Raw genomic sequence first — 14,215 nt, forward strand, 5'->3', positions numbered from 1 at the left:
GCTCAGGTAAACCAATATGTTTCTGAAGGCAGGCCCTGGTGTTCCATCACTGCCATCCCCCTGGCTTGCTGCGCAGCCCCACTGCTGCGTGGAGAGACACTGTGCTGGTCGGATGAAGCAGAGTGCATGAGGCGGGCTGCCCTGATGCCCTGCTCTGGGCCTGGGGCTCATCAGAGGACACAACTGACACAGTGGGTAAAGCCGCTGCCAACAATGCTAGCATCTCCCACAGGCAAAAGTTGTGTCCTGTTGTAATTGTGATCTAGCCAGAGGTCTGGCTTCGGGCTCCACGTCCCAAACAGCCTGGCACACACAGAGACCAACACAGGATCCCTGGGGAGGACACGTTACACAGGGCGGGAAGGGTGACTGCTGTGTGTAAGAGGTGTCACCCCGGCGGAGGCTGGGGAAGGTCAGGGGACAGTCCTGCAGGCACACAGGAAAGAGTTCTGCAGTGGAGGAAACTCTGGCTTGGGGACAGGAGCATCAAGGACACACAGATCTTCCATGCACCCACAGGTTTATTCCTCAAATGCCTGTAACAGCTGGGGCTTGGCAAAGCTGAGCTCTCATTCCGGATCTCCCGGGTGGAGGCAGGGACCCAACTACGTGAGCCACTTGTGCTGCCCCAAAGCTGTGCATCAGCAGGGAGCTGCAACCACAGGCGGGGCCGTCCAATCCAGGCTACAGGCATCTTAACCGAGTCTTAATTGCTAGGCCAATGTCTACCCCCAGATTGATTTTTAATATTTCCTCATTTATTTGAAAAGTGCAGTGACAGAGAGGGAGATTTTACTCACTGGCTTATTCCCCAAAATGGCCTAGGGTGAGATGGGTGAGATGGGTGAGATGGGTGGAAGCCAAGAACCTGGACCTGCAGCTGGCCCGTCCCCCCTCCCCCCATGGCAGCAGGGACCCACGTACTTGGCCATCATGTGCTTTAGGCACATGAGCAGGAAGCTGGAAGCCAAGGTGCTGGCATGGGAACTGGCACTCCTATATGGGCGGCTTGACTGGCTGTACAACAGCACCTGCCACCTGCCCCTCCCCCACGCTCCCAGACATATTTTAAAGGCAACAGCCATGCTGAGAGCTGAGTGAAGCCACGTGGGATCTTCCTGTACTAGTTTCACAACTTCCTATGCCTATATCATTTAAAATATATATACTTTTTTTTTTTAAAACACAACATGTTAAGATGTCTCTATACAATGTTAACAATTCACTGCCTCTACAGAATCACTAGCTACGATTCTGACAAAATGCCAGGCTCCGTGCTACTTGCTGGGGACCCAGCTGTCACTCAGACTGACCGGTGGTCACCGCCCCCCACAACCCTCAACCAGGCGTCCAGACTCTGGCGTCCAGACTCTGCCAAGAAGGCTTAAGGAAAAGAAAGCTTAAACAACACTTACCTGATCTTAAGAAACAATTATGGGGCTCTCTGCTAAGTCAGAAGACCAGGAGACCAGCTTCCAGATGGTTCTTCAAAGAAATTTATAAATTGCTCTTGGGAAACAAACTGGAAAAACCAGCCAGTGGCTCCATAAGGTGTGGGACCTGGAGGACAAAGGGACAAAGGGAGCCCGTCAGGCTGGGGCGTGGGACACCAAGCCTAACTCTGGACAACCTCCCTCCAGTGGCCCCATTCTGCCAGTTCTCCTGCTGGGATGGGGGTGGGGTGCGCTCTCCGCAGGGCAGTAGGCAGTTACACGGACTACTGAGGCCTTACCACACGGCAGGTACAGCCCTGCACTACACACAGATGGTCTCATTTCCCCTTCTCTTCCATCTCCTTGTCCCCTGAGCTGTGGTGACTACGGTGGCTCCTGGGTTTGCCTGGACAACACAGGGGAGCCATGCTCTGTCACCCACTTCTGTATTCTGGCAAGCACCTGTCACAATGTAATGGATGCTCAGAAAATCGTGCCTCATGCACAAGGAACGAACTGGTGTTGAGGCTTATGTAAAAGTTCTCTGTTCATATTCAAGTGGCGCCCTGGTGGGGGAAGAGAGGCAGAGAAGTGGCCTCGACTGCTCTCCCAGGAAACAAGCAGAGAGCTCCATCCAGCTTCTTGCTTGTGGTCTGGGAGAGCAGTGGCAGACAGCCTGGGGATCCTGCACCTGCGTGGGAGACCCGGAAGAAGCTCCTGGTTCCTGGCTTCAGATTGGTTCAGCTCTGGCCATTGAGGCCACTTGACTTGGGGAGTGAATCAGTGGATGGAAGATCTTCCTCTCTGTCTCTCCTCCTCTCTGTATATCTGACTTTCTAATAAAAATTTTTTAAAAATTTAAAAAAAAGGTCCATGGATGCAGCTGGTGTTCTGGTGTGGTGCTGACATCACACATGGGTACTGGTCTGTGTTCTAGTTGTTCCACTTGTGATGCAGATCCCAGCTAATGAGCTGGGAAGCAGTGAGGAAGAGGGCCCATGTGTCCGGTCTCCCGCCAGCCATGTGAAGGACACTGACGGAGTTCCTGGCTTCTGGTTTTAGCCTGGCCCAGCCCTGCCTAGGGCAGCAAGTTGGGGAGTGAACCAGCAGACTTAAGTTTCTCTCTCTCTAACTCTGCCTTAAAGTAAACATGTTTTCCCACTTCCCTTCCCCTGTTCTGTCCTGGAAAACCATAAACAAAAACCAAACAGACTCACAGACTGTGCGGTGCCACACGTCAGGCCAGTGACCAAGCATGCGCAGCAGCAGGAGGCACTGGGTTTGTCCTACTTTTGGCATTTCCTATCACAAGTTATTGATATTTCTATTATGAGAAAAAAAAAACCTTAAATTAAAACTGCTTCTGCCTGTTGATTCTAACGGAAATAAGCCCACCTGAGACCACCACCCACTAAACAATGGACTCAGAGATGTAAAGGAAGCAGAAAGCGCAGTGTTTACTAATACCCATCTTTAGCGGTGACCAGCAGGTGGGAGCAGCCCCTCCCCTCAGCTATTCAGCTCCTTTTATGTCTATTACACAGGGGTCCCTTCTCCTGGGGTCTCAATATACACTGGACAAGCAAAAGAAGGGGTGCAGCGTGTTGCTGGGCAGGTAAGATGGGGACAGGGAGGCTGCATGTGGGGCTTGAGGAAAACAAAAAATGTTTCTCCAGTAAGGAATGTAAGAGCCCTGCAAGCCACCTTAAGAGCAGCCGGGTATTTTGCACTACGGAGTCCTGTCCACACTCCAGTTGCCTTGCAGGTGATCCAGCCTTCTCCAGCAAAGCCCCACCTCGGGGAACTGCTTCTGCCTAGTTCCAGGTGGGGCTCCCAGTCAGATAACACCGGGTAGTAAAGCCTTAGGAGGAACTTTATCTGATCCACACTCAGTAAATCCTTTGCCCGAAAGCCGCAGGGAGGGAAGGAGAACTGGCAGGAGGAAATTCTTAGAAATCCCTGTGTAAATATAAACTAGACACTCAGATTCTGCCCAGAGAAGGGCTCATCTGTGCCGATAGGCATCCTGCTCCATTAAACCTTGCTACTTCGCTTATCACCCCTCGTGTCTCATGTCTGGATTCTTCTTTGCCTGAAGACGAGAACCTATTGCACTCCTCTCCACGATGTGAGATCATCAGTTCATCTGCTTTGGGTTTTTTTCCATGCACTCCCTTTAGCAGCTGGGGGACAGGCTCTGGCATCACGGCTGTACTTAGGCCAAGCTAAGTTCTTAGGAAAATACATCAATGGGCCTGGCGTGCTGGCCTAGCAGCTAAAGTCCTTGCCTTGATCACATCAGGATCCCATATGGACTCCGGTTCTAATCCCAGCAGCCCCGCTTCCCATCCAGCTCCCTGCCTGTGGCCTGAGAAAGCAGTTGAGGACAGCCCAAAGCCTTGGGACCCTGGATCTGCATAAGAGACCCAGAAGAAGCTTCTGGCTCCTGGCTTTGGATTGGCTCAGTTCCGGCTGTTGAGCCACTTGGGGAGTGAATCATCGGACGGAAGATCTTCCTCTCTGTCTCTCCTCCTCTCTGTAGATCTGGCTTTGCAAGAAAAATAAATAAATCTTTAAAAAAGAAACAGAGAGAGAGAAAGAAAGAAAGGAAGCAAGCAAGCAAGCAAGAAAATACACCAGTGTGTCACTTCTAACAGATCCCTAGAAGGATAGTGTTTTATCTGTCACTCTGGTCCATGGGACCTCGCAAAGCCAGCTGGGCTGAGGTCACAGGGAAGTCCCATTCATTTGACTGATGTTTTAAATGTTTTCTCTTCATTTATTTGACACAGCACGTGCGCGAGAGAGATCTCTCCACTGGATCACTCCCCAAAAGCCTGCAATAGCCAGGGCAGGGCCAGGTCAAAGCCAGTGGCCTGGAACTCAATCCAGGTCTTCCATGTGGGCGGCAAGGACCCAACTACTTAAATCACTACCTGCCAGTGCACAAGATGCACATTGTAGAAGCTGGAATTGGGAGCAGGTGGTTGGACCCAGGCACTCCAATATGGGATGCAGGTGTCCCCACAAGTAGCCTGACCACTAGGTCATTCCTGTTCCTAACAGGTACTTCTGGTAACACAATGGAAAAGGGCTGGGGGTGACAAACAGAGGCAACTTTTAGCTCTTCACGACAGAGGGAGGGAGGAGCCCATAGTTCCAACTCCACAGTTCAATGGGCTGACCCCCAAACTGCTCCAATGAGCCACTGTGGTGGCAGATATGGGTTGGGGCATATGCCACCTGAGCTGTGTACAGTGGGTTCCAAGGGTCTCAGCCTGATTGGGGCTCAGGGTCCAGTGCAAAGCTGCTGTGGGATTTGAAGGTGTGTCTGAATAGCCGGACTGGACGGGAAGGTGTTAGGTTCCTGCAGTGAGAAGACCCTGTTGGTCAGGACCAGCCATGTTCTGACCCTGCGTCCATCTCCTGTGCACAGGGCTCCCTGAACAGAGGGAGGAGCTCCCAGTGCCCATCTAGGTTTGTGAAGACAACAAGAACCCCGAGAGAGGCCTTGACCTGTCAGGGAAACAGCACACACAGTGAGGACTACCAAGGCCGATCCATGCCCAGAGGGTGGTACACGCACCTGGGATGGACAGGGATTGTTCTGGAATGGGCCAGCATCTTGTCGCTCCATGATCAGACTTCTGTCTAGCCAGGAACATTATCCATTGGTGCAGGCCTGGTTATCAGTTGTGCGGGCAGAAACTGTTCCTCTAATATCGGAACGCAGTTACGCAGGCACCATCCAGGGAGTGGATGAAGAGCTGTGGACAAAGGTCAGACACATGGCAGTGGGATTACTTCCAGGGAAGATGAAAAACCCCAATGTCAGCACTGAGGAGGCAATTAAGGACATCTGGGTCATCCCTGAATGTCCTCTAAATGTCCGTGAACCTGCATGGCCTGGGCCTGCGGAAGGTCCCCTACAGGAATGAACTTCCTGTGTCTTTCTTCACATCCTAGCCAGCCGTGTCATTCTCAGGTCCCGGTGCAGTGTGCTATGAGTTTGCTTGTCTGTGTGTGGGAGGGCAGGCCAGGCCTTTCTTGGCCCCTTTCCTTTTTATGGTCATAGATTATTTAAAATTTTTAAAGTATTACTATTTAAGGAATATGCAGAAAAGGGAGAGAGAGAAAAAGAAAAGTTGAGAAGTGAGGAAAGGAGGAGAGGAGATCTGCCATTTTCTGGTTTACTTCTCAAATGCCTGGAGCAGCTGGGGCTGAGCCAGTGGCTGGGAATTCAATCCAGTTCTCCCATGTAGGTGAGCCATCACCTGCCACCTGTAGGGTACATGATACCAGGAAGCTGGAAGCAGGACTGAAGCCAGAGCCAGCACTTGAACTCAGGCACTCCTCCCATGCAGTCTGTGGGAACCCCAAGGGGCATTCTAACTGCAGTGCGACATACCTGCCCCGGCAGTTCAAGTTTTAAGTGACTCTGCGGTGTGATAAAATAAGTATCAACAGAAAGATGGCTGCTGTGTCAGGCGAAGGGTGAAGCCTTACACCCTGGAGCTAAGGAGAGAGGAGCATCCTTCACACACAGTGCGGTGCCCTCCTCAGGCCTGAGGCTCTGAAAGCTGTGACTGATCACATGTGTGTGCGCATGTGTGTGAGTCCCCACCGGTAAGGTATCCTGGAGAGGCTCCTGTGTAGTCCCCATTCCCCAACACACACACACACACACACACACACACACACACACACACACTTTAGGAGAGAAACCTATTCATCCTGCGCCTCTATCTGGAAGTCTAATGGGAAACCAAAGGTGAATGAGGCATCTCAGGTGGTCTCCACGGCAACAGATCCAGCACAGGAGAACTCAGAAGGTTTTGGACAATCATGTCATAGGTCAGAAAAACAAAAAAAGACTGGAAGGAAAGTTCCCACCCTGCTCACTGGAGCAGCCCAGGAGGACGGGTGTGATGGTCAGGGGCCCACACCAGGCTCTGTGTGGTCACCGCTGCTCCGCCCTCCCGGTGGGTCACAGCAGAAGTCTGCCCTGGTCTCCTGGTCTCCCCCTCACCCTTCCCCATTCACCAGGCAGCATCCAGAGCACACCAGGTCAAATGCAGTCAGACCAAACAGCTCCTTTTTGCCCACACTCAAGGTCCTGACAAGGGCGATGGGGCGTGCACTCTGACCTCCACAGCCCCTCTGCCTTCCTCCTCACCCCCTCCCTCCTTCTCCTCTGCCATGCCATTCTGATTGCACTAACATGCTCCAGCCACAGGGCCTTTGCATTGGCTAATCCCTCTGACATGAACGTTCTTGCCTCAGGCGACACACGGGCAAACACCCTTCCTCCTGCTCGTCTTGGCACAGACCACAACCTGAAGGAGATCCCTGCCCTAGGTCTCCCTGGCCCTGTCTCCCTGAGGCTTTGCTTTGCCCACAGCACCCAGGACGGCCTGCCTCATGATAATTAGCTCCTATGGTCCACCTGTACACATAGCAGGTCCCAAGAAACATCTAGAATAATTTCAAAATATCCACTTGGGAGAATGAGAGAATAATTTGAGAGGCAAACTTGCCTGGAAAGGAAGATAAGAAGAGAGAGCGAGAGAGAAAAGTCCACAATGGCACCCCGATCCACTGATTTCCACCCTGCTGGACATGACCCGGCAGGCAAGAGACAACACAGGGTGCATTTGCAATGTGAATGAATGTGAACGATCCCACAACACTGCTTCCGTGTCCACCCCAGGGGACCCAAGGCAGGTCTGACCTTCGGGCACCTGCACTCACAGCAGCCCCGCTGCCAGCGATGTGTCGATGGATAAACAGCGTGGTGCGTGCCAACAAGGGAACACCACTCAGCCTTTAGAAAGCCAAGGAATTGCGATACATACTCCACATAATGAGAGAAGGCAGTCACAGAAAGATAAACATCATATGAGATGTGTAGGCAGCCAGACTCCCAGAGAGAAAGGATGGGGAGGACCAGCACAGGCTAGGCGTGGGCAATGGGCAAGTGCAATTGAATGAGCTGGGACTTCAGATCCACAAATTGAACTGAACTGTGTGTCTAGGAAGGGTTAAGATGGTACAGTTTATGAGTCTGCACCTTGTATCACAATGCCCAACGTTTTACACACTTAGCCCATGCCAGTCAATGCCAAGTAATCATCAGACACCCATCCCTGTGTCTCTTCCCTATGGTCCTCTTCCAAGGCAGGCGCTATTATTTGCTTTTTACAGGGAGGAACAGGAGGCCCTGGGCAACTAAGACCAAGGCCACTGTCCGAGGAATCAGGTGTTGAAAGCTGTGCTTGGGTCTGTCACCATGTCGCTCCTGTGTTTCTCTGGTGGAGCCCACACCCTGGAGGGGTCCACCAGGTCAGTGAGTTTCAGAGGCCAATCCATCCCCAGGCTACGCCAAGCACCTCTGGGGTAGGCGCAGCTGCCATTCCTATTCTCTGCTCCCCTCCAAAGAGAACTCATGGCCTCTGGCCCGTGCTGGGATTCCTACCTTGTCCTTAGCCCACACTACTCTTTTGGCCCCATGTTCCAGCTGGATAATAAGATCTGCTGCGACTTCCTGGGGTCCCACTCTCACGACCCCAACAACAGCCTTCATGAGAAAGTCAGGACCCCTGTATCCATTTCATCAGTCAGAAAACTGATGCTTGCAGAAGCACATGAATGACAAGTGGCAACCTCTGCCCCCCCAACCCCCTCAGGCCTGCATGACATCACACAGCAAGAGCCTCTCGTTTTCACTAAGGGGCTTTGAGGTCTGCCTCATGCTTTCCTGATCTATTCACCTATGGTGGGATATGTGGCTACATGGCTGGCTTGGCTTCCCCATGCTTATGTGCTGGGGACAGCCAGGAGGGTCCAGGCTTGCCTGGATGAAGCCCGGAGCACCGGTGCTGCCCCTTGGGACTCTGGCTATTCATTCAGGACTCCGTCAGTAGGCCTCTGCTCCCACCCGTGTGCCACCTGACCATGCGTGATAGGCTTACTTCATTAGAGGAAGCCCCACCAGGGCAGTGGCTTTTATGACATTTTCTGATGTGTCCCACAGCAGCATGTGGCAGAAAAGTGCTCAGTTCCTGGAGGCCAAATGAATGAATGAATGAATGGATGAACGGGCACCTTTCTACAGCAGGGGAAGAGTCTGCTCTGAAGGATGGCACAGCTTTAGACAAAGCAAGGTGCTCACTGCAGGCAGACTGCACAGCTGAGCACCTATCGGGCAAACTCCCACAGGGTCCAGGGGGCCAAGGATACAGAGCTGGCTACGAGCAGAAACGAAGCAATGAGTATACAAATCTGCTCCGAGTTTAACCCCAGAGGTGCAGAGGCGGAGATGTGTGACATGAGGAATCTGGAATGCAAGTCTCAGGGGAAGCTAAGACCCGAGGAATGAGGAGGACTCTGCCTGGGGAAGGATGGCATGGGTCCCTGGGAGGGGGTTTGGCTGGGTTTTGAGCAAGCTACTCATCGCCCTCTGTCTCCAGTTAGCCCCCACTTTGGTACCTGAGGGGGCTGCAGCGGCTACCTGACTGTGCTCCCCCGCCTTCTGAGAGGCGGAGGGGGGGGCCCAGCATTAGCGTTTTTCCTGGGTGCTGGGAGCAGGCGTGGTCCAGGAAGGCGTGTGGCAAGGCCCTGAGGAGGGGAGCTGCCTGGAACACGGGGTCAGAGCTGTGGGCGGGCACAGGTGCAAGATCTTCCATTCTGCCCTGAAGGTTTTGGCTGTTCACCCAGAGAAAATGAGAAGTTACAAGCAGAGCTTCAGAAACTGGTTCAGTTGGATGAGTCCAGCTGTGGCCAAGTGGAAGGGGAACTGGACCCTCCTACCTCCAACCCCCTTCTGCAGCTGTAACACACTCAAGGCAGCAGGGCCTCCTACCTGCAGCTGCCATCTACAATAGCCGTGTGTGTCCACCAAGCACACTGGCCATCAGAGAACATTTCTTGGGTCCCCTATCTCCAGCCTTTGTGGCCTGGGATGCAGGACAGGGAGTGGGGAAGGATTTCAGGTTTAGGGAATTTTCTCCAACTGCGGTGGGAGCCTCACGCTGAGCTAGGGCAACACAGTTAACTGTGTCTATCCAGCCACTCCCAGGGCCCGAGACCAGCCACAGTACAGGGCCCCCTGTGGCTGCCACCACCCTGCGACAGCCTGGTACACAGGCATCAGATGGGGAAATCGAGGCACGGGCCGGGACATCACTCACCCAGGCCCACAAAGCTGGGGTCTAAGTCTACCCGTGTCGGCTGCTGCAACTGAGGCTGAAATGCAGACTGGGCCGTGGGCATTCTGGGCAAGGGGCCCTGGCCTCGGTGCCTGGAATCCGGCCACTCCATCCTCACCCTCTCAGGTCCCTCCACAGGGAGCAGGCTATCCACTATCCATAGTGGCTTTAAAGAAACCCTACTTGCTAATGCCTATGGTGAATGGGCTCTCCCCGCCACACGCTCCCCACCGACTCTGGGCTCGGCTTTGTCACGTGCGAAGCACCCTGCCAGCCCTATCCACACTCCGAGGAACCAGGGTCCCTGTTGGAACTGGGGCCAGAGAGGTGGGGGCACACTGTCAAGGTCACCCAGCTAGGAAGGGGGAGGACTTGCAGCCTGCTCCCCAGGCTCCAAGGCTGGCTTGGGGCTGCTCCTACCCCTGTGCAGGGATGAGGCTCTTGGGTTATGGCAATCTTCCAGCTCCTCCAACCCCAAAGGTTGGGTCTCCAGCCCTCTTCACTTACATCCCCCAGGGAAACTACTTAAGGGTCTCTGCTGTCTGTCCAGGGCTCCTTCTTCAGATGGAAGGATGTACTCATCTATTTCCCTTAAAAATTCAGTACTTAAACAGGGGTATACAGTAGGTGCCCAATAACTGCAGGGGCCTTCCCAAATTGAAAGGGGTTACCTATTTTGGGCTGTGTTTTCAGGCAGTGCAGTCCACCCAGCACCACTCCTCACTCCCTCCCTGGGTGACCAGCACCAGGCAGGGCAGGACACCACCAAGCCAACTCCGAGCTTGGAACTGGGTCACGCTCGGGCGTTAGTCAGCCACATGCTGTTCCTCTTCTCCTTCCTGCCATCGTGCGTGGGGAGACCACGGCTTCTCCTCCGGGCTGTTTCCCAGCTGTAAGATCCAGTCAGACACAGTGGTCCCCGGTCCTCCGCCTTGCTGTAACCACGGCACCAGGGAAGCCCCCCGCCCCCCACGTGGGTGTCCTGAGGTTGCCCGCGTGACCTCGGCAGTGACCCCGCGTGACCAAGGCAGTGACCCCTCTCCTGCCCCCGCTCCTCCTTCAGCCGCTCTCACTCATCAAAGGGGCGTCCCGGAGCGACACTATAGGAACGCGACCTCTGTCAGCACTTCCGGCTCTGAACACCGAACCCCTAGGCTGCCCTGACCCAGAGGGCGCACCACTTCCTGGTGGGGGACGGGGAATGGGGGTCCGAGGGGCGCGGCCGGGGCGGAGAGCAAAGGGCCCGGGCGGGCAGGGGTCCACCGGCGGCAGGGCCTGGCCGTCCCTTGCCCGCGTCCCCTTACCTGAGGCGGCAGCGGCGGCGGCGGCAGCGCGGGCTCCTCCCGTCCGCCCCGCCCCGGCCCAGGCGCGCCCCGCCGCCCGCCGGCTCCGGCCGGTCCTGCGCAGCCTGTCCCGGGCGCTCGGCGGAGCGGACGTGCGTCGGGAACGCGGCGCGGGGCCTTCCGGGCTCGGGCTGCCGGCACCGGGGTGGACGGCGCGAGATCTGCCTGCCCTCCCGGAGCAGCGGTCACGCAGACCCGACCGTGTGCGAACTTGCGGGCGGAAATCTGCGAAACCCCATCCTGCAAAGCCACGGGACCAGCCACGGGAGCCGTCTTCCGGCCTGTGGAGACAGAGCTTTGAAAGTTAAAGATGACTGGGCCCACATCTCCCTGACTCTGTTTCTGTCCAGTCTCAGGATCTTTGCCCTGAAGGGTCCCGTGGCTGGGACCCTGCCCCCAGACCACCCTAGCCACCGCGCACTATCTGCCTCCTACTTTCCCTTTCCTCCCTACTGGAGCCAGGGCGCGTCCAGACTTTGAAACGCTTCCTCTGCTAAGCACCTGCTTCTGTGTGTGCTAACCTAACAGCTGTGGAAGCACCCACCAGCCTCCCAGCCCCGTAACTAGTTTAATTACAATGTTTATCGCTCTACCATTCTTTTGTGCCATTTTCTGTCTGCCCACTCTAGTCTACTTTCCCTACTAGAATGTAAACATCCAAGGCTAACCCTCACCCCGCACAGTGAAGCCCCCCACCGCTGCTTTGTCTTGGACATGTGCCTGGCACTTGATCGATGCCCAGGATTACTCAGTGAACAGATGGTTGGGTCTTTTTCCCTGAACTTCCATCACACCCATTCTACAGGAGGGCAAAGAGAGGCTCAGGTTAGAAGTCACAGGGCTAAGGAGGACCAGTGAGTGGGAAATGTCCTGGGTTGAGGAAAGGGGTGGGTCAGAGACCAGTGTTCAGCTTGGGGTCCTTGAGACTCACACACCTTGTTGAAAGTCCTGGGCCTGGCTCGCCTCAGCTCCCCAATAGCGAATCAGGACCAAGAAGTGCAAGGTCCTTTTCCTCCAGGGGAGTGTTCCTGTGAGGGCCAGATGGCCATAAGGAATCTTAGCTGAGCAGGTGGATCTGGTCATGATAGGAAAATAACCTTATAGAAGCAAATCCAACAGAACACCTGCAGCCCGTCCTCCTCCTCTCCTTTTTCTTCTTCTTCTTCTTTTTTTTTTTTAAAGATTTATTTATTTTTATTGGAAAGTTAGAGTTACAGAGAGGAGAGATGGAGAGAGAGAGAGATCTTCCATCTGCTTGTTGACTCCCCACATGGCCTCAATGGCTGGAACTGAGTCAATCCAAAACCAAGAGCCTTGTCTGGGTCTCTCACACGGGTGCAGGATCCCAAGGCTTTGAGCCACCCTTTATTGCTTTGCCAGGCCATGAGTAGGGAGCTGGGTGGGAAGTGGAGCAGCCAGGACATGAACTGGGACCCGTATGGGATCCTGGTGCGTGCAAGACAAGGACTTTAACCACTAGGTTACCATGCCAGGCCTACAGCCTGTTTTTCTTCCCTTGCCTACAGCCTGTTTTTCTTCCCTCAGTGTCTGGTGGCCTTGTGGGACCAGGCACCACCCTGTGAACCCACATACCCCTGGACACTGGACCCCATCACAGCCTTGCCCACTGCCCACCTTGAGCCCTCATCTTCCCCACTGTCCATAGAAGCTAGACCTGCAGTTGAGGCTAGAGCAGGAAAGGTGGAGAAGGACGTGTACTCGTGCTGTAGCTTTGCTATAGAACGTTGAAGAATGTGTTCTCATGTGTGCAGTCGGTGTACTCCTGTCTCCCACAGCCCTCAGGGGTTATCAGGAAGATTCAGAGACCTTTCCACGGAGTCTGGCATGCAGGGCATAGAATAAAAACGAAGTGCTGCTCTACTTCTAATTACATGGAGTTTTTAAAAGTTTGTTTTCATTTATTTTAAAGGCAGAGTGGCAGAACGAAAGATCTTCCACCTACCAGTTTACCCTTGAAATGCCCACAACATCTGGAGGTGGGCCAGGCAGAAGGCAGGAGTTGGGAATTGCGAATTGCAGGTGAGTCTCCTGTGAGGGGCAGGAATCCTGGCCCTGGAGCCATCACCTGCTGGGCAGATGGTGCAGCATGAGCCAGATGGTGGTCCTGGGTGATCCCAGGGCACACAGCAGCAGCAGGAAACTGGATTGGAAGTGTAGGTGGGACTCCAACCCAGAATCTGCAGGATGGGATAAAGGTGTCTCAGGTGGCAGTTTAACGTGTTGTGCCACAATACTCATCCCAAAGGAATATTTGGGGGAGTTTGGTCGGAAAGGGCAGCCTTCTCATTACAGCTGACCTGTTCCTTCAGGGTGGAGGGAGTGGGGTTCTAGTGCTAGAGCATCTAGCAAGGGAGAGAGCAGCTGTTCTTTCGGCAGCTAGTGATTGCACTTCCATTCCTGCCGGGGCCTGGGGAGAGGCGAGGTGGGTAACAAACAGGCACCTGTCATCCAGCAGGCAGTGAATGAGGTGCCGCAAGGAAAATGCAAGTCCGGGGAGTGGTCAGCGAGCACCTGCTGATGACCTTGAGGTAAGAGGAAGCCAGCAGGTCCTGGCGTCAGAGCACCCTAGGATGGCCTGGCAGGTGCAGAGGTATTGAGAGGAAGTTGTCATGGGGGTGATGGGGCTAGACTTTAAGGAGCTTAAAACTGCACATGCTTGGATTTAGGGGTTGGCAAGGAAAGATACATGATCATATTTGAATTTCAGGTAATTAAGACCTTTTTAAATTTTTATTATTTATTTATTTACTTTATCGGAAAGTCAGATGTACAAAGAAGAGAGACAGAGAGGAAGATCTTCCACCTGTTGATTTACTGCCCAAGTGACTGCAACAGCCAGAGCTCCTGCAGGAGCCAGGAGCCAGGAGTCTCTTCCAGGTCTCCCATGCAGGTGCAGGGTCCCAAGGCTTTGGGCCGTCCTTGACTGCTTTCCCAGGCCACAAGCAGGGAGCTGGATGGGAAGGAGGACTGCTGGGACATGAGCAGGCATCCATATGGGATCCTGGCATGCACAAGGTGAAGATTTTAGCCTCTAGGTTCCTGTGCCGGACCCATTAAGACCTTTTTAAAGTGTGTCCCAACGTTACATGGTACTTGCTTATACCAAATGATTACTCATTATGTAGTTGAAATGCTGATAGAAATTGACCATTTGCTATTTTACTTGGTGATCCTACTCGGGCCCTGCTTGTAGAGATTTCTTTTTTTTTTT

General features: G+C 53.9%; 1 protein-coding gene across 2 annotated transcripts in view; it reads right to left on the reverse strand.

Annotated features, from left to right (window-relative positions):
• The window catches only part of TMCO4 (transmembrane and coiled-coil domains 4), a 78,705-nt gene extending 67,718 nt beyond the window's left edge, over nt 1-10,987 (reverse strand). Inside the window, exons 1-3 of one of the 2 annotated variants that reach the window (XM_040988013.1) lie at nt 10,945-10,987; nt 5,020-5,200; nt 1,416-1,560 (exon numbers count right to left, since the gene is read on the reverse strand). The gene's annotated coding sequence lies outside the window, so the exon portion shown is untranslated. Of the gene's footprint in view, nt 1-1,415; nt 1,561-5,019; nt 5,201-10,311; nt 10,823-10,944 lie in introns of those variants that run through there. The other variant, XM_040988014.1, reaches the window with a different exon arrangement.
• Nucleotides 10,988-14,215: the final 3,228 nt, after the last annotated feature.

This window comes from Ochotona curzoniae, unplaced genomic scaffold, assembly GCF_017591425.1.
Source record: "Ochotona curzoniae isolate NIBS_2020 unplaced genomic scaffold, NIBS_Ocur_1.0 contig_4792, whole genome shotgun sequence".
Classification (NCBI taxonomy): Eukaryota; Metazoa; Chordata; class Mammalia; order Lagomorpha; family Ochotonidae; genus Ochotona; species Ochotona curzoniae.